Below are 26,902 nucleotides of genomic sequence, written 5' to 3' on the forward strand. Positions count from 1 at the left end.
TAGACTGGACAGCAAGAGGGAAACGGAGGCAGAGTCCTTAAGAAACCTTTAGGGCGCCAAAGCGGTCGCACGACGAGTCTGCGTGCCCCCGCGGGTGGCCGTGCGCCTGTTCGTGACCCCGCGCACCCGCGTGTGCTCGTTCGCCACATCGCGCACCCGCGTGCGCCCGATCGTGCCAGCGCGCACCCGCGTGCGTCCGTTCGCGTTAACACGCGCTAAAGGGAAACGACGGGTTCTCAACAACAGGCCTCTGCGGGCAGATCTCCCACGAGCGATCGGAACGCCAGGACGGTCGTGACAGCTATGCATGTCTCCTTACTCCTTAGAGTAAATCAAAGGTGTACTAAGTCTCTTACAATTCTATAGCGTGTACTACAAAAAGATTGCAGTATTGTAGTAAAGTATTGGGGTTTGGCTTGAAGAAAAGGTGGCAACCCTACCACCGCCCAGTGTGAAAGTACCCGAAGGGGGTAAATCATTCCAGGGCTGAAGTGATTAACAGTAGCTGGAGCCAATGGCACCACTGTTGTGTCTCACCCAATCAGGAGGAGAGTCCCAGGCGGCTGAGGAACTCGTGGACATTGCTGGAGAGAGATGGGGTTCAGGTAAGTATTGGGGGGTGCTGGGGTGGCTGCTGCACACAGAAGGTTTTTTCATCTTAATGCATTAAGGTAAAAAACCTTCTGACTTTACAACCACTTTGTTATGAACTGAAATTAAAAGCATATGATTAGCCAAAAAAACAACATCATAGTTTACCCAGCTTTTACACAGCCTGTGAAATGGAAACCTAAATGGTTAATAAATGGCAACATAATTACACACCCCCTTGCTGTAGCTCGCCCTGTTTTTGTTTCACTTTCAAAGTTCCTGCAGTAAAATTCCCAGCCATATAACTTCCACCATTCAACTACCAGATTTTTATAGGAGGCAAAAGAAAAGATAATGTAAGGTAAAGTAACCTCGTAAATTACTTAAAATTATACAAAAACAGTAGGAAATGAAAACGTTTATAGTTGTTCGTAATGTTAATGTAAAAGTTGTTGTGTACTTTTGTGTCAGTATAGCTCACTTCCTGGTTTTACAATTGTACATTTCTGCCATTGCAACTTGCACTTACAGTTAAAAAAAAAGTCAAACTAAATTTTTAATGTACAGATTATTTATTTAGGAGTTATATGGGCCATAAGTATTTTTGATTTTGTTTAGCTTGAAAGCTGTGAGGATTTCACCCAAATGTAGCGCTTTTCACCAAAAAATTGATATGCTGTTAAATTGATGTTGTGTGGTGTGTACCTCAAAAATGTTGTATAGGCAGGGCTTTTTTCCCCTCAGTGAACAGGTGCAGGTACCCTCCCCATCCGCAACTCACCCTTGTCTCTGCCCATTACCCACCTCCAGCACCACCCTTTTTTAAAGAATAAATTATTCAGCAGTAACAATAGATTATCCCACCAGCAACAATAAAACCCCCAGCAGCAACAGTAAATCCCCCCAAGATCAAAGTATTCTGGTGCATGCAGTATGTGAAGAGGCAGCACAGAGGTATACACCCATTTGAGCTGTGACTGTCCACAAGGTCCATGGTTTAGTACCAAACAGAAGTCTATATACAAGGTGCATACGATGTGGGGCACTGGTGGCTGCTATCCTCAGAGTTGAGCCAGCTCAATCTCTATACTACCTTGAAGCAAGGCTTTCCTGAATCCTTGTCTTGAAGCCTGTTCTCCTGCCTTTGGTAGCCACATTCGTGAGTTTGGCTGTGTGGCTATTATTCCCGTTACTGTTACCCTGTTGTGAATGTTCATGTTCTGATCTCTGGAAGGACCCTTTAAGGTACCTGCCATTTTCTTCCTCAGAAGACTGTCTCTACCTATGTACTGCTAGCGGTTGACTTACACCTGTGGCCTCATCCTGTATTTCATAGGTATTGACACCTTACCCCCAAGGAACTCACACCTTCAGACCGTACCTGTGCTACAGGGCTTCCTGATCCTTATTGGGATTTAAGGATACTTATTGGGATTTAAGGATCACTACGGACCTCCCCGTGGAGTTTCATTGACACCTGTTGATCTTTACTCTTTGGAGAATTAAATGTGTAGCGCTATGACAAAGAAATAGAAATATACGGACCCCCATATAAATCATTCAAAAAAGAATAATCCATAATATTAATTAAATATAAGGACCAGAAACTTTTTCAAAAAGGAGATTAAGAATACATGAAGTGTAAGTGAACAAATATATGCATGAAAATATATATAGACAAAATTATATATATTAAAAAAGGGAAAAAAAGAAAAAAATAATATTGAGAAAAGTGTTTGTGCCAAACAAGTCCCAAAGTTATAATGTCCAATAGTGAGAAAGTAGAAAGGTCAATTTTTCCAAAGGTTGCTTTATAAAACTGCATGCTCTTCTAACATACAACACCGCCACCACCGTGGAAGTAGAGGGGGCTTACCAGAGAACTTGGACTTGGTGAGACATACGTCCCCCAAGTCTTATGGGCTTCATGCTTTTTTGTCTAGAAGCTGTGTCGGCAGCTTGATAAAGTTTAACGCCACAGCGCAGTATATATTGAATCACAATTTGATCTTTACTCTTTGACCTGGGGTTCCCGTCCCCCATCATTAAGCCTAAGCTCTGCCTTTCTGCTTCACATTGGTTGGCCCTAAGGTCTATTGCAGGCAATGGGACTGACCAATGCTGACTTAAAGTGGTTGTAAACCCTTACAAACCACTTTGACCTACAGGTAAGCCTAGATTAAGGCTTACCTGTAGGTCCAAGAAATATCTCCTAAACCTATACGGTTTAGGAGATATTTGCCCGAAGACAGGCACCGCTGTCTACGGCGCATGCACCGTAGACAGCGGCGCACAGGCGCACTGAGCGCGGCATTTCCAACAATGGAGTTGCCGCGCGTGTCGGCTCCCGTGCGCATGCGCGGGAGTGACGTCATCGCGGTTCCGCCGAATGACAGCGGCGGAGCTGCAAGACCCCATCGAAAAGATGGATGCGCCGGACTACAGGGGACAGCGGTGACATCGCTGGCTCCTGTGTCAGGTAAGTGACACATAATGGGCTACTATGCGATGCATAGTAGTCCATTATGCTTTGCCTTTGCAGGGAATGAAAGAGGAAGTAAACCCATCAGGGTTTACTTCCTCTTTAATGTGTGGTGCTTTTTATGTCCTGATCTGTTGTATTATACAATTTGTATTGCTGTTCATTGTGTATGGGTTGGCCTCCCCACCTCTGTTGCGTCCTTAATACTCCCTCCTCCTTCTGCTCTTCCCCCCACCTCCTCATCCAAACCCCTTCACCGCTTTCCCACTCCCTTCCCTCTTTTCCTCCTTCCTCTCCCTGCCCTCCCCTCCCTTATATGAGTGTTGGCGGTGGTGTGCAGGCCTCCCCTCTTACTAACATTTTATTGCCTGTGGTTATTTTTTATATTATTGGTCATTCAGAAACTCAAGTGGGCCTTGGGGGATGTGGACATTGTGCTTGCACTATGTCGCCCTTCCCCCTCCCCCCGCTCCCCTAAATTGCTAATTCAGGTTCCTTTACTGTTAATGTTCTGTTTGATGCTATTGCTTTCCCCCTGATTTCTAGGGGGCTTTTTATGCCCATGGTGCATACCTTTTTCCCATCTCCCTTCCCTATCCTACCTTCCTAGGACCCTTCCTCCCCTGACCCCAACCCCTGGGCCTTTTATCCCCACCTCTCCCACGCATGCTCGGTTACGATATTTGTGGCCTGCAATTTCCTTATGCCCTATTTTATCTACATGGGGGCTACTGTTGTGCTTGTTGGGAAGTTAAGAGAGTGAACCGCAAAAATGGATAGACTATCAAGAGTTTGCAGGGGCCTGAATTGCTGGACCCTGATAGATACACATGATAGTGTTGGCGGATAAACCTTCCAGCCTTTCGTACAAGGGGGGATTAAGCTGAGATAATGCATCAGCTGCGCCATCGTCATTCACACCGATAAACAATCCCTGGACGTGAAACCTGTACGTCAGAAAAAAAAAACTGAACTCCCTGACCAACCGGTCCCCATGTGGCTATTAGTGCCAGCATTGGGCAAATAATGGACAATGCCGAAGTATGTGCAAACTAGGGCAAACGTAAAAACTCCCCAGGGCCAACTACACATGTCCAAAGATATCCAAAAACCAGCGCCATCTGAAACACTTGAGAGACCCGCTCGTTGATTGTGGAATGAACATGGAGATGCCATTCCAGTCACATAGGAACTGATCTCAAGTGATGACTTTGGCCCAGAACTTCCACTTTGTGGGCAGCCAAGGGGGTGTTAGCTCAGAGCTGAGAGACTGCAGATGCCTGGGTGATGTCCAGGGTCTTCTAACAGCAGGAAATCAACTAGAAAAAATGATCCCCTGACCCCATGCTGTTACCCAAGATTCAATGGTGTGGGTAAAGGTGTCAAATAAGCAAGGGCTGCTTTGACCCAAAAGTAACCTGGTAGTAAAATAAAGTTTCGCCATTTACCATACCATACTAGAGGGCAGGTACGCTGATGGAAGTAGCTTCAACACATTGGTAATATCAGCTTTGGACAATCAAATATCCCTGCCTAACTGTAGAAAGTGCTGGATTGCCAGAGCCACAGACAAGTACTACCACAAAAAACTTCTGCGGGAATGAGGGCAGCCAAATCGTAAATCAAAAGATCTTGGAAAATTTGTCACTGACCACCCTGGTGGGCTGACCCTTCACATTCAGAACGATGGAGAAAGAAACGGACCAATCACAAAACCCCTTTGAAATTCCTGTCTCCAATAACTGATCGACAAACGGAAACATGACTGTCTACTGAAGCCAAGTTACTACATTTCAAAAGACTCTGACAGAACAGGAGGTTTACTAAACAAGCCCCTATCAGGGAAAGATACCTGGCTCAGTCATGATGAACCAGAAGACCTGGCAAGACAGGTGTCCTTGAGGAATGTCGAAATTACCTGCAGGAGTGCTAACAATAGCAGGAGCCCAGGGTGTGTGTCTGACACCTCAGCTCTAGCCAAGTGGACTTTGATCACCTTTATCCTATCTTGCAACCATAACATGGACGTAGAGAACATATTTAACACCGCATGAAACTGAGTTAAAGAATTATGCCCGGGAACATGTTCTATGATGATGGATGGGAGTGGCTAAGATCGGATTGGGAATAACAATCTGTAGAGTCGTGTCTTCCTAGCTGTGGCCGAGAGAAGAACCCCCCCCCCCGACAAAGCTCTGCTGTGAGCTTAGGCATAGTCTAATGACGGGGGGCTCTCAAGCTATGAAACCCCACGTGGGATAGGTGGATGAATGCAAATTAGTCACTTTCTGAAATGTGCGACATTCCGAAATCTAAGGAAAACACAAACTAGAGCACAAGACAACAGAACATGAAAAACAACAACACTCCTCCGTGCCTACCTTTGTAAATGGACATGGGTATAGTAATGACAAGAGAGTGTAAAAATGAATCTAAAGTGAGTCCTGGAGCAAAAGAGCAGAGATCAGCTCAGGGACGGCATGACAGGGTGGATCGACTTTGCCGCTTTAAGATAGGAGTGGATGCTTTAAGAGAATGGGAGGTGTTAGGAGCTGGGCAGTGCTCAGGAAAAGAAAGAGTTCAGAGGAACAAGGAAATTACATCAGTCCATGTGGTGGAGGAAGAGATTACAGGACCCTCACTGCTCTGCACAGCAAAAACAATGGAGACAGGAGACCTCATGGAGCAGCTTAGGGCGGCAGTGGCAGAGAAAGGCGCAGATTGGCTGCAGGCTACCCAAATGTTTCAGCCCTGAGCTGGGCATGACAGGGACGCAGAGGGGATAGCCAGCAAGCGGCAGGGTCCAGACCCCTAGCACCTCAGCGGGGAAGGGCGGGAGCAACAGAGTCCCCAGCCCGGCGGAGATGCCTGGGTCAGTCAGCAGTGGATGGAAGATCGAGCAGGGATGGCCAGGGATGGCCAGCGGGGGATTGGGTCGCAGCGGGGGGCACTAGTGTCAACATGGCTTCCAGCCCCAGGCAAAGAGAACAGAGAGGAGCACCAGGGAAAGTGATGGAGACAGTGCGGCACATGCGGCAGGCAGTACAGTGAGGTGCAGATACAGGAGCCAGTCACGCAGCAAGCAGAGCGGGTCTAGCGTGGTTAATCAAGGTGCAGGTCGAGTTCAGCACCGCAGACCCACAACGGATGGTGCAGGTCCAGTCGGAGCTCAGGCTATGGTGCAGCAATCGGAGGCGGTCAGCGTCTGGTCACAAGGTGAACTGACGGAGTCATAAGCAGTACAGCGGCTGTTGGGCCCAGTCCTGGGCAGCCTGGTGAGTCCAATTCTTCATTGTCTATTTCTTCTTTGCTAAATAATTTGTTGGTTCAACCTAGTAATTCAGGGCCAGCGGCACCTAGCATGGGGGTAGGGATTGGGGGGATCAGTTCCCCCCTCTACTCCTGGGGTGATTGGGCCGGGGGCAGGGCTGGAGGGGTTAGGCGGCCTGCTGTTGAGACATAAGGAATTGGTCCAGCGTTTTGAACCGCATGTGCTGGGGGGCCCTGCTCAGGCCTGGACGCCTGGGGCAACGACAGGGTCCACGGGGGCGGCTACTAGGGTCGAGACGGAGGCGTCTACCATGGCGGCTGGAGCGGCTAAGGAGGTAAGTGAGGCGTCATGGGGTACAGCTAAGGAGGCGGCAACGGAGGGCAAGGTTGGTGAGAAGAAGACGGACTCAGTCAGGCTGGCAGATTCAGAGAAGAGTGAGGTTTACGTCTGCTTTGAGGGCCCTTTAGGAGCTCATTAGAAGACAGAAATCAAGAACAAGATGGAAAGGGGAATATGTCGAAATCTTCACGTTGCTCCCCTTAGAGAAGTTCAACTTGGATAGGTTGAAGCCAGAGGAAAGTAAGAAGGAGGACGAGGAGAAGAAACGCTATTGCCTCCTCCCTCTGACCTTTTCCAACTGGCTGCAAGCTTTTGCCATCCTGGCTAGTGTCATAGGGGAAAAGAATCCCAAACACTGTTCGGCATTGTTTGTATACCTTGAAGCTATAAGTGAGGCCCATAGGACCTATGGAGGAGCGGCATGGCTTAGCTACGACAAGCAGTTCCGTGGATGAAGTTAATGACGGCTACGTGGGCTCCTAGTCAGTTTTTTCAGGCAGGGCTCGGAGATTCAGCGACCTCAGGATAACCGACCGAAAAGCGATGGGGTTTCTGCTGGCAGTTTAACGACGGCATGTGTAAGTTTGGAGCGAATTGTCGCTTCAAACACATGTGCTCCGGCTGTGGAGGGAACCATGCTGTCAGGTCACCTTGAGGCGAGGTGACAGATGCACACCGTAGGGATCAGGAGTGCATTGCAAGGTTGTGGACCCTACGGCTGACTGCTGCGGACGGGAGACAGGTCCCACCGGGGTTAGAGTGTAAGATTCCCTGGGGCGCAGAGTCTAAGAGCCAGCAGGTGTTCACCAGAGCCTCGAGTGGTGAGGATGGACTTGGCTGCAACTGGCTCCAGGTCGCGACCCCCAGGGTCCCCCAGCTCCCACCCACAGTAGGCAACAGGAGGATAGGGAGGGTGAGGGACAAAGCCAAGGTCGGGGCCACAAGCAGACAGAAATAGACAGGGACACGCCAAAAGGTCAGGATCACAGGCAAACAGGGATAGTCAAAGACACGCCAAAGTCGGTAACGGAACAACAGAAGAGCACACGGCAGGAAACAGGAAGCTAACACACAAAGGAATACACAATGGTTGATCAGCACTGTTGGCCTGCAGTGCACAGGTTAATAAAGGTTCCCTGATAGAGCCTGGGGTGGAGCCATGCTTAGAGGAGAGGTTATAAAAACCACCAGGTAGAAGTGGCTGGCCTCTTAGTCTGAACACATGAGGGGAGGTAAGCAACCAGGAAGATCACTGCATATCCATGACAGTAACCTCCCTCTTACGAGGCCTCCCCCTCCCCCGCCTGGGTCCAGGCTTAAAGGGAAACTCCAGATGGAACCTCCTCAACAGACGAGGAGCAAAGACCTCAGATGCAGTGATCCAAGTCCTAACCCTTTCCAAAGTACAAGGTACTGAATAATGCCTTTACGGAGCCGGGAATCCAAAACTTGACTAACCTCGTATTTTAGATTATCCTCAGAGACCGAAACCGAGGTAGGGAGAGGAGGAGAGGACTTGAGGACTAAAGGCTTTTTAGGAATGGGTAAGGGCATGAGAAGATCAGGAGTCTGAGAAGGGTCCCCCACACCCTTAAAGATGAACTGGGCATCCATAACAGGACCACCAGACTGGGCAGAGGTCAGTGGATCCCTGAGGTCAGGTTGGTTAGAAGGTGACATGTCACAAGAGTCAAGCTGGATAGCTGCAACACCAACAGAATGCAGAGAACCCTGAGGAAAAGATTGAAAATCCCTCCTGGCCGAATGAGGTATTCTTTCCAAAGGATGGATTGAGCCTCTTAAACGGGTTTGAACGGACATAGTAGCAGTAGGGTGAAGCCAGGTCACCGAAGGTGCTGAACAAGAAGCAGGAAGCTCATTGGGCATGGGCTGGACTGGCATAACTGGTGCAGAGGTCGACTGAATAGTATTGTCAGGTGTAGCAACCATCTCAATCGCATCACAGGGCATAGCAACTGTGGAACTTGCAGACAAGTTAGCCTGGCTGTGCGTCCAAGGGAGATTAGGGACAGGCAAAGGTAAATGGTTATGTGAACTGGAGTGAATGATCGACCCAGGTTCATAGGTGGGCCCCTCATCCAGAGTACCACATGACCTAGAGAGTGCATCAGTCCGACTATTGCAGGACACATCCCAGAGATCGCTATATACAGCGGGAAGAGCAGAAGATACTGGGATGGTGGTAACAGGAAGTTTCTCCTTTGGGGTACCCTTGAGTAGGCAGGAAGAGGAACAGGAGGAACCCCAAGCCAGGATCTGTCCAGCAGACCAGTCAATGTGTGGAGAATGGAGCCGTAACCAAAGAAGACCTAATATGATAAGAGATGAAGCCTTAGGTAAGACAAGGAAGGATATCCACTCCTGGTGGAGTGCCCTACTGACATCTTAACAGGAAGAGTCTGAAAGCGGATAGGGCCCCCTGGGAGAACCGTGCCATCAATCGCCATGACCACCAATGGTGTTGTAAGGGGCAAAAGAGTAAGTCTCATGGAGGATGCAGTTTCCCAATCCATGAAATTGGCAGCGGCTCCGGAATCCAGATGTGCTGAGACCGAACGAGAGGAACCACCGACATGAAGCAACACAGAAAGGAGAAGACGAGAAGGTGAAGGTGATATTTCAGGGTCTAATACTCCACCTTCCAGATGTATTAGCCCTGAGCGTTTTTTCAGACGAAGAGAACAAGTGTCACGGAAATGACCTTTGGCCCCACAATAGAGGCATAGGCCCAGAGTTCTGCGCCTAGCACGTTCTTCGGGAGATAACTTAGTCCAGCCCAACTGCATAGGTTCCTCGGTAGGCAGGGGGTGCTCCTCGGATCGAAGAGAAGGGACTGGGGGCTCAGGCTGCCTAAAGAAGGGGGAGTGCTGGCGTCTTTTTTCCAGGGCCCTCTCCTGAAAGCGAATATCGATCTGGTTACACAAGGTGATGACACTGTCCAGATCAGCAGGAAGGGATCTTCCTGCTAATTCATCCTTCACTCTATCAGAGAGGCCATGTAAAAGGGTTGCAACTAGGGCCTCATTATTCCAGCTCAATTCAGCTGTGAGGATATGGAACTGAAGAGCATACTGTCCCACAGACGCGGACTCTTGACGGAGACGTAAAAGAGCGCTAGACACGATCCGGTTCCTCGAAGATATTCCGAAAAAGTTTAAAGAAATCAGACAGGCTAGAAACCACTGGATCATTCAATTCCCACAGAGGGGCAGCCAAGCTAGCGCCTCGTGGACAGGAGGGATATGATATATGCTACTTTTGCCCAATCGGACAGGAAGTTTTGGTGCTGAAGTTCAAAATGAATTGTGCACTGGCTAAGGAACCCCCTGCAAGCCTTGGAGTCCCCAGAGAAACGGGACGGAGCTGGCAGTAATAATGCATGCGTGGATGCGACTGGTGCGATAGGTGCAGCTGCTGACTGTACTTGAGGCTGCAGGTTCGGGGTTCCCAAGGAAGCCTGTAGCTGCTCGAAGCGGGAAGCCAGATCTTGAAGGAATCGCATCACCTGGGTCTGATGCGATTCTTGGGTCTCAAGTCTGCGAACTAAGCTCTGCAATGGATCATCTGCAGGAAGCGGCATGTCAGCCGGGTCCATGGCTGATCAAACTGTCAGGTCACCTTGAGGCGAGGTGACAGATGCACACCGCAGGGATCAGGAGTGCACCGCAAGGTTGTGGACCCTACGGCTGACTGCTGCGGACGGGAGACAGGTCCCACTGGGGTTAGAGAGAAGATTCCCTGGGGCGTGGAGTCTAAGAGCCAGCAGGTGTTCACCAGAGCCTCGAGTGGTGAGGATGGACTTGGCTGCAACTGGCTCCAGGTCGCGACCCCCAGGGTTCCCCAGCTCACACCCACAGTAGGCAACAGGAGGATAGGGATGGTGAGGGACAAAGCCAAGGTCGGGGCCACAAGCAGACAGAACAGAATAGTCAAAGACACGCCAAAGTCGGTAACGGAACAAAAGAAGAGCACACGGCAGGAAACAGGAAGCTAACACACAAAGGAATACACAATGGTTGATCAGCACTGTTGGCCTGCAGTGCACAGGTTAATAAAGGTTCCCTGATAGAGCCTGGGGTGGAGCCATGCTTAGAGGAGAGGTTATAAAAACCACCAGGTGGAAGTGGCTGGCCTCTTAGTCTGAACACATGAGGGGAGGTAAGCAACCAGGAAGATCACTGCATAACCATGACACATGCACTGTCCAAATGTTTTAAAAGAGTGAAAGGTCGTTCCGGTGAATCTACGAGTAAGAGGGAGGACCCCAGTGCGGGTGGAAAGGAGGCTTCCTTTCCTCAGTAGATACCCCGACTGGGCAGCAGGCAATCTTGCTGGAGGGAGGTTTTACTGTTGGTTTTAGGATCCCTTGACTACGGTTCCACCGGTGGCTAAGAACTTACGCTCGGCCATGCTACACCCTACGGTGCTTTCCAAAAAAATGAATAAGGAGGTCGCTTTATGGTGCATGGCCGACCCATTTCAAGAGGCTCCATTACCGGATTTGGTGGTTTCCCCATTGGGTGTGGTTCCCAAAAAGGAGCCTAACAAATTTCAGTTGATCCATCACCTTTTCTTTCCGAAAGGGGGTCCGTCAACGATTCTATTTCTCCTGAGTAGTGCGCAGTCACATATACATCTTTCGATGCATCGGTCGCGTGGGTATGGAGATATGGGCAGGGGGCATTGATGGCCAAGTCGGACATCGTCTCCGATTTCCGTTTGTTACCAGGTCACCCGGATAGCTTTCGGCTATTGGGTTGTACTTGGGAAGGGGGATACTACGTGGACAGATGCCTTCCTATGGGTTGTTCCATTTCGTGTGCCCTTTTTGAAACGTTTAGCTCTTTCTTGGATTGGGTGGTTCGGGACGTGTCAGGCATCAACTCAGTCATCCATTACCTGGATGATTTTCTGTGTGTTGGCCCGGCGGGCTCAAATACCTGCGCAGTTTTATTGGGAACGCTGCAATATCTGGCTGAACGTTTCGGGGTTCCTCTAGCTCCAGAGAAGACCGAGGGCCCCACGGCCATCATCACCTTTTTGGGTATAGAAATTGATTCATTGATGATGGAATGCAGACTTCCGAGGGACAAATTGGAAAGGCTTCAGGAGGAAATACGAGGGACCAGGGGCCTGTGAAAGCTGACACTAGGGCAACTGCAGTCGTTGCTAGGGAAATTAAACTTTGCCTGTTGGATTATCCCTATGGGCAGGGTTTCTTGCCGCCGGTTATCTTCTGCGATGGCGGGAGTTCACTCTCCCACGCATTACGTGACTCTTAACAGGGATCACAGGGAGGATTTAAAGGCGTGGCAGGAGTTTCTGGAGTCTTTTAATGGACGGGCACTGTGGATGCCAGGCCCCGTCAGCAACTGTGATATGGAACTGTTCACGGATGCGGGGGGTTTCACGGGGTTCGGCGCCTTCTTTAAAGGACAGTGGTGTGCACCTAGATGGCCACCGGAATGGGGGGAGGCGGGTCTGCTCAAAAATCTGGTCCTTTTGGAACTGTTTCCAATTGTGGTGTCCATGGAGATCTGGGGTGAATCCTTCCGCATTCTGAAAGTATGTTTCAACTGCGACAATATGGGGGTAGTGCAGGTGGTCAACAGGTTGACAGCATCATCAGTGCCGGTTGTTTGGCTTTTACGGCATTTAGTGCTGCGTTGCTTACAGGTGAATGCGTTCATCTACGCTGTACATTTGCCTGGGGTTGATAACACTTTGGTTGACGCTTTGTTTAGTTTCCAGTGGGACAAGTTTTGGGAATTGGCAGCAAGGGCGGAACAGCATGGGGTCACTTGTCCCGGCAGGATGTGGAGTATTGCATGGGGGAATGCAGCCAAGTGGATCAAGCAGTCTGTGAGTATGGCCACGTGGAACGCTTACTCTAAGGCAGGGGTGTCCAAACTTTTTTCAAAGAGGGCCGGATTTCATGAAGTGAACATGCATGAGGGTCGACCATTTTGCCTCACTTTTTTTGAACCGTTAAAATGAAATGCAAATTAAATTTTTAACCAAAGTTTATTGCAAACGGCATACTTTTCATTTTGTCACATGGATGACAAATCTACACAGGTGTTAAATCACTCTGCCTTTCATATATGAAGGCCGGGTGAAAAAAAAAAATCCAGGAAGCTGAAATATATGTCAGGAACATTCTAAAGTACATTAATAAAGGCTGTCTGTCAACTTTTAAGCTAAAAAAAAAATATGAACAGGAACATAAAACCAAGTGTCCATCTTGTGAAATATAGTCATAACTGATTTAGACCAACTGATACTAACTGAGATTTTACATTAATCTGAATTGAAAAAGAAAACTTGTCTGCATTAATGTGAAGGGTGAAACTGAGATCTGGACTGCAGCACATAGGTCAGGTCTGGGTCAAAAAGGCAGTGGTTTTGATGCGCAAAATGTCCCGCAGGTGAGAGTCACTTAGTCTTGTCCTCACGCGGTTCTTGTTAAAGTTCATAACAGAGAACGTCTTCTCACATATATATGTTGAGCCAAACAAGCTCAGCATTTTCTTAGCCAATGTTCGAATCTCTTGAAACCGGCTTTTATCCAGTTGGCGATAAAAGTTCACAAGAGAGAGTTGTTGGTGACGACTGCGTAACTCGCTGTCACAATGCAGCTCAATGAGCTCAAGCTGCAGCTGATCTGGAGCATCATCGGGGTCAACAGAGAATGGAGAGGAGAAAAGGCTGATCTCCTTTTCAATAGCTGCAAAATCCTGAAAGCGCCGTTTAAACTCCCCAGCCAGAGATGTGATGTCTGCTGCATATCTGCTCATTTGTGCACTGATATTGTCCTGTGGAAAACTGGTCATTATTTCCTGCAACGCTGAAAAATGTATAAGATTGGGTTGTGCTTGTGACAACTGCCTTATGAAAAGTTGCAGCTTTGTTCCAAAGGCTTTGAGGTGTGAATAAAGCTGGTTCACTGCTGCATCTTTCCCCTGAAGACTCGTGTTCAGGACATTCAGATGCTTGGTTATGTCAACTAGAAGCCCCAAATCGGCCAGCCACATCGAATCAGATAGTTCTTGCATCGGTTGTCCCTTTGTTTCCAAGAATTCTCCAATTTCCTTTTTGAGAGAGTAGAAACGCTGCAGTGCAGACCCCCGACTGAGCCATCTTACATAGTTGTGATATAAAACATCTTCGTATTCAGCCTGGATGTCCAGTAGAAACTGTTTAAACTGGCGGTGGCACAGGGCTTTAGAGCGAATACAATTAATAGTCTTCACCACCGGTTTCATAACATGGTCATATTTGAGATGTTTAGCACAAAGAACTTGTTGATGAATGATACAGTGGAGTTTAATAGCTTTGCCTCCTTCTTCAATCACCTTGTTACAGATTAGGGCTGCTAATCCACTTCTCTCACCAGCCATGGCAGATGCCCCATCAGTAATAATCCCAGTAACTTTGTTCCAAGGCAGTTTCATGTCATTTATGGCGGAACTAACAGAAACAAACAAATCTTTTCCTCTTGTTTGGTCCGTAAGACTCTGGAGGTCAAGTAGCTCTTCAGTCACATTCATTTCATCGTCCACCCCTCTCATAAAAATCAGCAACTGAGCCGTGTCAGATAGGTCCATGCTTTCATCACAGGCTATTGAAAAGAAGTCAAAATCCGCTCCTTTGGATGTCAACTGTCTCTTAATATCTGATGAAATCTCTTCAATTCTCCATGCTACAGTGTTACGAGCCAGGCAAATGTTGGCAAACTCTTGCTTCTTCTCTGGACAGATATTCTCCACCATTTTCATAACGCATTCTTTGATGAAGTCACCCACAGCAAAAGATCTGCAATTTTTAGCAATTAACGTTGCCACCTCATAGCTTGCCTTTGTGGCATTTTCATTTGACTCACGGGCTCTTGTGAAAAATCGCTGTTGCGACATTAAAACAGCTTCAAGTTGCTTCAACTTTTCACTGCGGTCGCGCCCTGTTAGCTTGTCATATGTGCTATGTCGCGACTGGTAGTGCCTCTTGACATTAAATTCCTTATAAACAGTCTCTTGGCATATCAGACAAACACAGTGATTCCGTATTTCAGTGAAGAAATATTCCACTTTCCACTTGTCCTGGAAGCGGCTGCCCTCACTGTCAACTTTCCTTCTCTAGTTTACAGTCGCCATTTTAGAAATTGACCAGAATGGGAAAATATTATGTAAGCGCAGTGTCAGAGGTTTTGGTCTAAGCGTGTTCGTCCCATACACGAATACACCGCCCAGCAAGAATTCTGCTACCTTTTGCACCTGTGTGTGGGGAAGATGAGCTGTTATTTGGATATATATATTTCTCTCTTTCTCTTTATTTAATTCTCTTTTTCTTTATTTCTCTCGTTCTCTTTATTTCTCTCTTTCTCTTTATTTCTCTCTTTCTCTTTAATTTTCTCTCTCTCTTTAATTCTCTCTCTCTTTAATTCTCTCTCTCTTTAATTCTCTCTCTCTTTATTTCTCTCTCTCTTTAATTCTCTCTCTCTCTTTATTTCTCTCTCTCTTTAATTTTCTCTCTCTTTAATTCTCTCTTTAATTCTCTCTCTTTATTTCTCTCTCTCTTTATTTCTCTCTCTCTTTAATTCTCTCTCTTTATTTCTCTCTCTCTTTATTTCTCTCTCTCTTTAATTCTCTCTTTAATTCTCTCTCTTTATTTCTCTCTCTCTTTATTTCTCTCTCTCTTTAATTCTCTCTCTTTAATTCTCTCTCTCTTTAATTCTCTCTCTCTTTATTTCTCTCTCTCTTTAATTCTCTCTCTCTTTAATTCTCTTTATTTCTCTCTCTAATTCTCTTTAATTCTCTTTATTCCTCTCTCTCTTTAATTCTCTCTCTCTTTAATATTCTCTCTCTTTAATTCTCTTTAATTATCTTTATCTGTAATTCTCTTTACCTTTTTTCTCTTCACGTTCTGGCTTTCAGGCAGCTGACAGCGCGCGGCGCCGCAGCCAATCCGCGCCGCCAATCACAGGCACTGAGAGATCTGCAGCTGCTGCAGGGACAGCTCAGTGTCTGCTATTGGCGGCGTGTGCTGTCAGCTTCCCGGAGGCCTTGGACCGCCCCCAGCATCTGATTGTCAGTGAGAGGCGGGGTGAGAGGCACTAGCAGCCAATCATCGCCACCAATCCCGCCGGAATCACAGGCTCCGGACCTGCCACACACGCCCCAGCTTGTCAGAGAGGCGCTCGGGGTGTGCAGAGCCAGGCGGGCCATAATACAGGAGAAGCTGGGGGCAAGGTGGGGGCCATACAAAACCGGACCGCGGGCCGCAAATGGCCCGCGGGCCGGACTTTGGACATGACTGCTCTAAGGTATGGAGGGACTGGTTGGAGTGTCTGGCAAAAATCAGTATGTCCCCAGAGGATCCGGGATTGTCACATGCCGTGCTATATTCCATACCACAGGATGGGTGTCTCCCCTGTGTCTATTGAGCGTAAGTTAGCCGGTTTGGCATTTTTATTTAAAGCGGGAGTAAACCAGTTTCAAAAAACACTTACATTCCCGGCATGCCGGAAATGCTAACTTTCACATTGGTTGTGCTCTCAAACAAACTTTCAAACCATCCAATAGCTGATGTCATAACTGATGACATGTGCAGCATTATGGCAGTTGAAGAATTATTGGAGGCCAAGATGGCAGCTTCCTTGACTGAAAACGATAGGAGGGTTTACTTCCACTTTAAATTGCAGGGGCATAGGTACTACACCAAGGAATTTTGGATAAAACAGACGGTGAAGGGGTACAGGAAAGTCCACAAAAAGCAGGATGGACGGCACCCGGTCTCTTTTTTTTTTTTTGTAAATAGTTTTTATTGAGAGATTTTCACAAGAAATTTACAGTACAATGACAATATAATCGCAATGTATTCTCCACACTTTTCCAACAGTATATAGCATGTCACAAATCAAACAGTAGGGAGAAGCATAAAACATTTTTGATAAACATACTGTAAACAGAAACATAACAAGTAACAAAGAACTGTCAAAGACTGGTCTGTCTTATGTCCGAAGGGAAGAGCGGGTAGGAATAAGAATGTGGATGGTCCTACACGATCGCTGCTTTTTATCAGGGGTAGCTAGATTCCAGGTTCAGGATTTACGACATGTGAGTACTCTTATACCATGTTTCCCAAATTTGCCAATTGTTATCAAACTGAATTTTTTTCCCCATCCTGAGGGCTAGGATTGATTCATAAGTGAAATGTAAGTGGGTGGTTCGACCAAACCTCTGAAGCATTGGGTTGATTGTTTTTCCAAAACCTAGCTATCAGTGTCCTAGCCACCAGGAGAATGTGGGATACTACAACTGTAAAATTAGGTGGATATTTTTCAATACCTAAGTTAAGAATTGCCAGACCTGGTTCAGGAGCAGAGAGGAAACCAGTTATACTAGAAAGGACACGAAATATGGCGTTCCAGAAGCTTTTTAAATGCTTACAAGACCAAAACATATGAAGGAGGTTACCCACCTCCCCACAGTTTCTCCAGCACAGGGGAGACCAAATTTAGAGATCCTAAATGGAGTAAGGTACCAGCGCAGAGCGATTTTTTGGGCTAGCTCCCAATGCCCGACACATTTCGAGGCCTTGTAGTTAGCTTTGAATGCATGGCACCATTGTGACTCTGAAAAGGTGCATCCCAAGTCCTCCTCCCAGCGCAGATAGGGACGAGATTTAATGAAGGCAAGCTTTTGCTGGAGGAAGTTATAGAATAAGGATATTCCTTTATGTAGGGAGGGATTGGCGTCGATAAAGTGCCAAAGAGATTCAGCTACCGGGACACAGGTAACTTTACTATCTTTCAGCAAATGAGAATATTTGTATACGTCGGTAGGATTTAGCTGAAAACGCGTCCTTAGAGAGTGAAATGGGATCATGGAGGGTCCCTGAAAAAGATCCTGCAGCCACCGTACTCCACTCTCAACCCACGCTTTGGTAGTGAAGTTAGGAATTAGGAAGTCTAAGGCCTGCAGAGGTATAGGAAGTGCAACCAATTTAGAGGTCTGAGGTGTGAACCGAAGAAGATCCCGCCAGGCCTTCAGGGAGGCCCGAACAGTATCGGGAAGTGAATGGAGAGGCCAAGGTTTAATTGAGTCTATAAGAAATGGGAAGTTTTAGGTTTTGGGTAGGACAGAGGGCTTTTTCAATGCAGCACCATTTAGGTTCCTGGACCGAGTTAAACCAGTGTGTAAGTTGGACTATCCTAGATGCTAGGTAGTAGTACTTTAGGTCCACCATGCCCATACCACCGGCTAACCTGTGTTTTATCAATAGTACCTTGGAGCATCTAGGCCTTCTGGAACGCCAAATGAATTTATTCATTAAAGAGTTAAGTCCGGAGAAGTGTTTCCCAGAGGGGGTAACAGGTAATGCTCTAAACATATACAGGATTTGGGGGAGCATCAGCATCTTGAAAGATGGGAGGCGCCCTGACCACGATAGTTCACAATTGGCTAGTCTATTTGCTTCTTTAGTAAGTTTGTCTATAAGTGGGGGGAAATTAGCCTCTGCCAAATGACGAGCTGTTTTGGTCAGTTGGAGTCCCAGGTAGGGGATGGTGGATTTACTCCACTTATATGGAAATGTGGACATCAGGTGAGTGCGGAGAGGGAGTTCAATGTCTAGAATTACTGATTTGGAGAAGTTCACCTTGTAGTAGGAGATCAGGCTAAACTCCTGGTGTACCTGGTGGGCCTGCGGTAAGGACGAAGCTGGGGAGGTTAAGAAGAGGATGATATCATCCGCAAACAAATTGATTTTGTGGGGGCCATCTTGCATTGGGATGCCTGCAATCAAAGGGTGGGATCAGATTCTTTCTGCTAATGGTTCAATCAGGAGGTTGAAGATTGTAGGGGAGAGTGGGCACCCTTGCCTGGTGCTGTTTGAAATAGAAAAGGGGGACGATAGCATATTAGAGCTGAAGATCTGTGCTGAAGGGGCTGAGTACAGAGCAAGAATGGCTGAGAGGATCGGTCCACCAAAGCCAAACTTTCATGGGACCCGATCCATATACCCCCAATGAATATGGTCGAACGCCTTCTCCGCATCCAAGGAAAGGAGCAGAGAAGACGTTCGACGGGTCCCCGCGAATTGAAGGACACCAATAACCCGCCTGGTGGCATCCGAGGCTTGCCGGGCAGGCATGAAACCTGTCTGATCTGGATGGATCAACGTAGGGATAAGGGGAAGAAGTCTCTGCCCAAGAATCTTGGCATATACCTTAACATCAGTATTTAATAGGGATATTGGCCTAAAATTTGAGGGAGTGGTAGGTTCCTTACCCGGATTGGGGATCGTGACTACATAAGCTCTAAGCATCTCCGGAGGGAAAGAAGCAGAGGAGAATGCCTCAGCATAGGTCTCTGAAAGCAATGGGGAAAGTAGGTCTGAGAAGGCACGGTAGTAATCATTAGTTAGGCCATCTGGCCCTGGAGATTTGCCCAGGGGGAGGGATTTTATACACTTCCCTATTTCTACGGGCGAGATAGGTAAGTTAAGAGATTCCAATTGTTCCTCTGTGAGAGAGGGAAGATTAATACTAGATAGGAAGGATTGTACACTCTCATCTGTGGGTTGGGGAGTATCAACATCCAATTTTAAATTGTATAGGGAGGAGTAATAAGCAGCAAAGGCATCCTCAATTTCTTGCGGATTGACTTTTTTCTGTTTATCTATGGGGTGGTATATAAAGGGGATTTTGGCCTTGATCCTAGCTGCCCTCACCCGGTTGGCTAAATATTACCCAGCGCGATTGCTGGAGGAGTAGTGCGACAACTTAGCCAACAGTAAGCGTCGAAGATCAACACGGAGCTGAGTGAGCTTATGAGCCGTGTTGAGATCTGGCGTCAGCTTGTTGGAAGATTCTAAGGTCCGAATATCCGCCAGAATGCAGTGCAGTTTTTGGGTCCTAGCCCTTTTTTCTCTGGAGCAGATTTGGAGCATTATGCCCCTTATAAAGGCCTTATGGGCACACCAGAGGGTAGTGGGGCTTTGCACTGAGCGGGCATTCAGCTCAAAGAATTCAGCCAGGTTCTTAGAGATAGCAGCAACATGCAAGGAGTTTTGAAATAGTTGAGAATTTGCTCTCCAAACATAGGCTGAGTGCTGAGCGCATTCCTCCACCACCTCAATAGAGACGGGCGCATGGTCAGACCATGAAATGTCATGGAAGGTGGAGGAAGACACTGCCTGCAGCAACAACCTGTCCACCAGAATCAAGTCGATCCTGGAGTAGGTGTTATGTCTTGCAGAATTGAATGTAAAGTCTTTCTCGCTTGCATGTTGGCACCTCCAGGCATCAAATAAGTCCTCAGCAGCTAATAGGGGTTGGAGTTTCGGTAAGGGTCGACTAGTCCTGGATGTAGTGTCCAGCGTGTAGTCAACCGTCACGTTGAAATCTCCACATACAACCAGGGAGCCCTTACGACATTTATTGATCTTGCGAAAAATTCTATTCAAAAACCGCAGTTGGTGTACATTAGGGGCATAAATGTTAACAATGGTATAGGGCCTATTGTTCAATTCAGCTAACAGTATCAGGTACCTCCCTGCAGGGTCCATCAGTACTTCAGAGAGGGAGAAGGCTACCATGTCTCTTATGGCAATGGCCACTCCTCTCTTCTTTTCAGAGGCAGAGGCCTGAAATATGTGAGGGTAGCTCCTGTGCTGAAAGCTATGAGTAGTAGTGTTGAGAAAGTGGGTCTCCTGGATACAGAGTACATCTGCCCCTATCTTCAGGGCTTCCTTCCACAAAGAGTTCCGCTTGACTGGGTGGCTAAGGTCGTGGACGTTAAAGGAAACTAATTTAAGTGACATTGAAGATGGTAATCAAGCGCAAATCAGACAGGAGGAAACTACATTTAAAGTAAACCTCTGTGATTCCTGGGGACTCAGGCTTCCTAGGACACATGTTGTGGAGTGGCTGCAGTTCGGCCCTAAGTGGTACCGAACCATTCGGGCGCTGACAGACCAGAACGGAACTGCAACAGTGCAGTAAGAAAAAATAGAAGAACACAAAACAAAAGTCCAAAACAAGAGTTAGTAAAAAAGGAGATCTCCAGTGAGATCCGAAGGCACTATAGATGCTCATTCATTTGGGGGGAACAAAGGGTGAGCGCTAGAATGCCTCCAGCGACTGGGAATCAGCAGTCGATTGGGGGTTTGCAGCAGACTACTCAAGAGACCTTTTTTTTAGGTCAAGCCCTTCTTGTAGGGTGGAGACCACAGAGGATTTACCTTCGTGGGTAATCAAAGTTTCAGGGGGTACCCCCAGCGATATGGAACTCCATGGTTCCGTAAGGCTTTGGTGACAGGGAGGAGTGACTTACGCCTCTGCAAAGTAAATTGGGAGAGGTCTGCGAACAGTTGCATGTGAGAAAATTTACCCGGGTGCTGGGTCTCTCTCCGAAATGCTGACAGAAGTTGCTCCTTAACATGAAAGAAATGAATCCACATCAGGACGTCACGCGGAATATTATCTGGCAGGTGTGGAGGTTTAGGGAGCCAGTGGATGCCGTCAATAATCAATTCTTGATCCGACAGGGAGGGCAGCAGGGTTTTCATGAGGTCCTGAATATGTTGAGCAAGCTGTGCAGGCAGGACAGTCTCAGGAATTCCTCTGACTTTGACGTTGTTGCGTCTGGACCTGTCTTCCAGGTCCGCCATCTTGGATTTAAGCCACTCAATGTCCTCAGACTGATCATTATGTGCATCAACTAAGGTGTTGTGAGCAACCGCAAAATCCCCCATTTTCTGTTCCACATGATCCACTCTTCCACTAAGCACTCCTACTTCAGCTTTAAAGTTACTGATACACTGCATAATGTCTGTGTGAAGTGAGGCACGCAGGGAAACAAGCATGTCTTTAAGAGTGGATTCAGAGACAGGCTGGTTAGTGGCATGGAATTCAGAGATACACTCATGGATTTCTCTGGTGTCAGCAGAGGAGTTCTGTTCAGCACTCACCTGCAGTGCTTCTCCCGAAAGTCTCGGTATAGATTTTGCTGGGCTGCTCCTGATCGGTGTGGATGTCCCTGGCGATCTCCTCCCCTGTCTGTCGGTGGGTGCTGGGCTCCCTGAGGAGGCTGAGGAAGATCCAGGGGAGGAGTGCGTACTGCCGCCGGCGCCATTTTGGCTGGATTCACGGGCCGCCGGCGGAAAGAAATCCGGCAGTTTTTTAGGCTGCCCGGAACCTCTCCACTTCGGCGACATCTCCGGAGGGTGGGCGGACTCTCCGGGGTGTTTCTAGGCAGTTTCGCCAGCTCGGGGGATCCACAGTGCGTTAGTATTCCCATTGCTGGAGCAGAGCTCTGTCCCTATGCGGCCATCCACCAGCACGCGGTAGCCACGCCCCCTGGTCTCTTTTGATATGCTGCAAGTGTTATGTTTGATTCTGGACAAGGTTTGCACCTCAGTTTACGAGACAGCCTTGTTTAGAGCGGCGTTTACGTTGGCTTTCTTTGGGGCTTTGAGAGTGGGGGAGTTGGTTAGTTCAGCAAAAACGGTAAAGGGGGCCTATTGGTAGGTGATATAGAAGTTGGTCAGGGAATGCTCAGAATCTGGATCAGGAGTAGGGATGAGCTTGGTGTTCGAGTTGAACGCATGTTTGACTCGAACACCGGCTGTTCGCCCGTTTGCCGGAGCCAGAACTCTGTGGGCCATTTGCACCAAATTCGTGTGGCGCTCACGGCCCACAATGCACTGCGCCATCACAGTGCATTCCTGGCTCATGATTGGCCAAGCTTGCACTGTGACCCCATGTGCTTGGCCAATCACAGCACTGGCAGCGAGGAGAGCCATGATTGCCTGTGGCCAATTATAGCTCAGGCTGTGTAGTACACGCCCCACACTATATAGGGCCGCCAGAGCGGCGACCTTGTGTAGTGTTCCGGCGTCTGCAGGAGTTAGTGGGTTTTGTCTGTGTGCCTTCAGCGCAGTATACACCTGTATATACCCTTTATTGCTGTTGTCTTATTGAGCTGTCTGCCATCTGCAGGAGTTAGTGGGTGTTGTCTGTGTGCCTTCAGCGCAGTATACACCTGTATCTACCCTTTATTGCTGTTGTCTAATTGAGCCATCTGCCATCTGCAGGAGTTAGTGGGTGTTGTCTGTGTGCCTTCAGCGCAGTATACACCTGTATCTACCCTTTATTGCTCTTCTCTAATTGAGCCATCTGCCATCTGCATGAATTAGTTGCTGTTGTGTGCCTCCAGCACAGCACAATATACCAAGTACTAATATCACTGGAAAACACCCAAAACGCAAAATATTGAGAATATTCCGCACTGATCCCAGCGCTCACAGAGGTAAGTCAAAAAATAATACCAAATACAAGCTGCTATCATACAAAAAATCAATCACAGAAATATATAGTATATAGCATTCACTAACCAATTGTCCCATATATACTATATTGACAGCGCTAAAAACAACAAAATAATAACTTTAAGAGGGTGATAATCCTGTGATTACAAAGCAAACCACAGAAATGTCCTTAAAAAATCCCACGCATATGAGGATGAGATTTCAGGTGTCACATTCACACGTTGGAAAACCAGAAAGGAAAATCCATCTCCAAGATAACACCACCAGTGCGTAAAGAGCTTGACAGCCGGTGACACCCCTTAAGGTAATACACTCACCAGAACATTGAGGGTTAACAGGCACTTCCTTACGAATAATTAAAATGTCACTGGTCTGTGGAATCCTCTTGTCTCATCAGTAATCAACAGGTTCACAATCTCAGATTCCTTAATCTCCCAACGGTAAAAGATTTCCTGGTTTTTATACTTCACTTACAGCAGCAGGTTCACATAAGGGAACAACAAAAAATAGATTCCATAGTGCAAACTGCTTTATTGATTAAAAAGCTCATGCGCATACAAATCATACGTACATAATCTTATAAAATCATTCACAAAAGATGTCACTACCTGAACGACCGGATTTGCCTCACCGCAGTTCCGAGCGTCTTAGATCGAATACAGGCTCAGCTTCCACGGCGGGTCCCGGGTGAGCATTCAAAACGACCGCTCTGTGATGACGAATAGCTGCTTGGTCACGCCCATACGCGTTTCGTCATTACGTCTTCGTCTGTGGGCGTCACGAGACAAGAGGATTCCACAGACCAGTGAAATTTTAATTATTCGTAACGCAGGCAAAACGATGCCATGCTGTGCTTGCGCTTGTTTGTTTGTGGGACAGGAGCCACACTGGGGCAGCTATTTTGTCAGCTCTGCAGGGGCAGGCCGAGAGGTGGTTGGCGCCATGCCAGCTTAAGCCAGGATTGGTGGTTTGCGACAATGGCACCAACCTCCTCTCTGCCCTCCGACAGGGACAACTGACCCATGTGCCCTGTGTGGCTCACGTCCTTAACCTGGTGGTGCAGCGGTTCTTGGGCAGGTACCCGGGCTTACAGGATGTCCTGAAGCAGGCCAGGAAAGTCTGTGTGCATTTCCGACGATCACTTAATGCCAGTGCTCGTCTGGCTGAGCTCCAAAAGGAGTTGAACCTGCCCAAGAACCGCCTTATATGTGACATGCCCACCAGGTGGAACTCAACGTTGGCCATGCTGCAGAATCTGCACACGCAACAGAGGGCCATCAATGAGTACCTGTGCGACTACGGCACCAGGACAGGGTCAGGGGAGCTTGGTTTTTTCTCACTACGCCAGTGGGGCGTGATCAGGGATGCATGCACCGTCCTGTCACCGTTTGAGTAGGCCACAAGGATGGTGAGCAGTGACAATGCATACATCAGTGACACTGTACCTCTTGTCCACCTGTTGGAGCATACGCTGTGTGGAATAATGGACAGGGCACTTGAGGCAGAACAGAGGCAGGAAGAGGAGGACTTCCTTGCCTCTCAAGGCCCCCTTTATCCAGACAGTGTTCCTGCTGTCCCACCCATCACACAGGAAGAGGGCGAGGAGGAGGAGGAGGAGGATGATTGTTTCAGCATGGAGGTGGAGCCTGGCACTCAGCAGCAGCAGTCTTGTAGGTATGATTTACAGTCCCAAGAAACCTGTGGACTTGTACGTGGCTGGGAGGAGGTAGCTGTGGATCATGTTGTCCTTAGTGACCTAGAGGACTCCGGACCGAATGCCTCAGTTAACCTATGCTGCATGGCCTCCCTGATCCTGCAAAGCCTGCAGAAGGATCCTCCTATTCTTCAGATCAAGGAGAGGGACCATTACTGGCTGGCCACTCTCCTTGATCCACGGTACAAGGGTAAGGTTGCCAACCTTATCTTGCCGTCGCAGAGAGAGCAGAGGATGAGACATCTCCGGGAGGCCTTGCAGAAAGGTCTGTGCAACACGTTCCCAGAGACTGTGAGGTTACAAACTCCTGGTCCTGGACAATGTGTTGATGAGGCATCGGTCAGAAGGAGTGGTGGAGAAGGTGGCCGTCTGACCGATGTGTTCAGATAATTTTTTATTCCGCAGCCCCAAGGTATGATCGGTTCCAGCAACCATTGCCAGCGTCTTATTTACATGGTGCAGGAATACCTAGGGGCAAGGTCAGACTTGGACACCTTTCCCACTGAAAATCCTCTGGCTTACTGGGTCTTGAGGATGGATCACTGGCCAGAGCTTGCACAGTATGCAATTGAGCTACTGGTCTGTCCTGCATCCAGCGTTCTTTTAGAACGCACCTTCAGTGCTGCTGGTGGCTTTGTAACCGATCACAGGGTGCGCCTATCCACCGACTTGGTTGATCGACTGACCTTCGTAAAGATGAATCAGTCTTGGATTACCACCAGCTACCAAGCACCTGAAGCTGATGTAACCGAATAATTTTTTTTAAAAATATCACATCCCTTCAAGACTGCATATGCTGATGCTGAGTGACTGTCCTGTTATGTTGACTGTCTATCCTCTTCCTCCTCCGCTGATATCTTGGAAGAACATTTTTGGTTCTGGGTGATGCCACCAGCCCAATTCTTCAGCCCCTGTTCAACAGGGGCGTGTAATTACAATTTTTGATGCAATGCTTTGCAGCAGGGCTCATTCCTGCACTCCAAATAGAGTATATGGGAGAGGTTGCAGTGTCGTGGCACCAGTGCCTAAGGCCCAATTTTTCAGCCCCTGTTTAACAGGGGCGTGTAATTACAATTTTTTTATGCAATGCTTTGCAGCAGGGCTCATTCCTGCACTCCAACTAGAGTATCTGGGAGAGGTTGCAGTGTTGTGGCACCAGCAAGCAGTGCCTAAGGCCCAATTTTGCAGCCCCTGTTTGATATAATATTTCACAGCAGGGCCCGTTCCTGTGCCCACCGAGAGTAACTGTGAGGACTTATAGTGTTGTGGCACCAGCACCACCACCACAACCACCAAAGGCCCAATTTTTCTACCACTGTTCAACAATGGCATGTAATTACAATTCTTGATATAATCGTTCACAGCAAGGCGCTCCACCGCCCACCAAGAGTCACTTTGAGGGCTTACAGTATTGTGGCAACACCAACACCTTGTTCTGTCATTTCTGCAGAGCATATAGGGCAGGCCCCTACTTTCAAACATCCAACTTACAAACGTCTCCTACTTGCAAATGGAAGGAGACAACAGGAAGTGAGATGAAAAAAGACGGACAGCAAAACAAATTATACAGGGGTGATAACCCTTCACTATGTTTTCCAAAAAACCTTAAAAATGTACCAGTTCAAAATTACAAACAGATTCTACTTAACACAACAAACCTACACAGTCCCTGTGTTGTTTGCACCGCCTGTATACTGCTGTTCTGAGTATATAGGGCCTGGGGGCCCCACACCTTTCCTTTTTTTAATATGGGTACCCATAATATCCGTACAAGACCCAAAGGGTCTGGTAATGGGCAGGGGGGGCTACCTATACCATTTTTCTCAATGATTTTCATCCATATTGCCAGAACCAGATATTACATTAAAACCGCAAGCAGTTTTTAATGACTTTTTTCCGTTAAATGTAATTTTGTGCAGGGACTGTTCTAAACACGGGAAACATGTGGCACTTCACAGGCATACTATAAACACCCCCCCAGGCATGATATTTAAAGGAATATTTCACTTTTTTTTCACTTTAATCGTCATTAAAATCAGTGCTCCTGAAAAAACGGCAGTTTGTAAAAACATTTTAGGCATTGACACATGTCCCCTGAGGCAGGAGCCAGGTCCCCAAACCCTTTTTAGGAAAAACTTCTTGCATATTAGCCATT

The 26,902-nt window shown here is 47.7% G+C and overlaps 1 protein-coding gene across 1 annotated transcript in view; it reads left to right on the forward strand.

The window, feature by feature from the left end:
- The first annotated feature begins 865 nt into the window (after positions 1 to 865).
- The window catches only part of STING1 (stimulator of interferon response cGAMP interactor 1), a 463,207-nt gene continuing 437,170 nt past the window's right edge, over positions 866 to 26,902 (forward strand). The window contains exon 1 of the mRNA XM_077473929.1: positions 866 to 952. The gene's annotated coding sequence lies outside the window, so the exon portion shown is untranslated. The remainder of the gene's footprint in view (positions 953 to 26,902) is intronic.

Source organism: Lithobates pipiens, unplaced genomic scaffold, assembly GCF_037356315.1.
Source record: "Lithobates pipiens isolate NorthernLeopardFrog02 unplaced genomic scaffold, aLitPip1_a1.2 Scaffold_8, whole genome shotgun sequence".
NCBI lineage: Eukaryota > Metazoa > Chordata > Amphibia > Anura > Ranidae > Lithobates > Lithobates pipiens.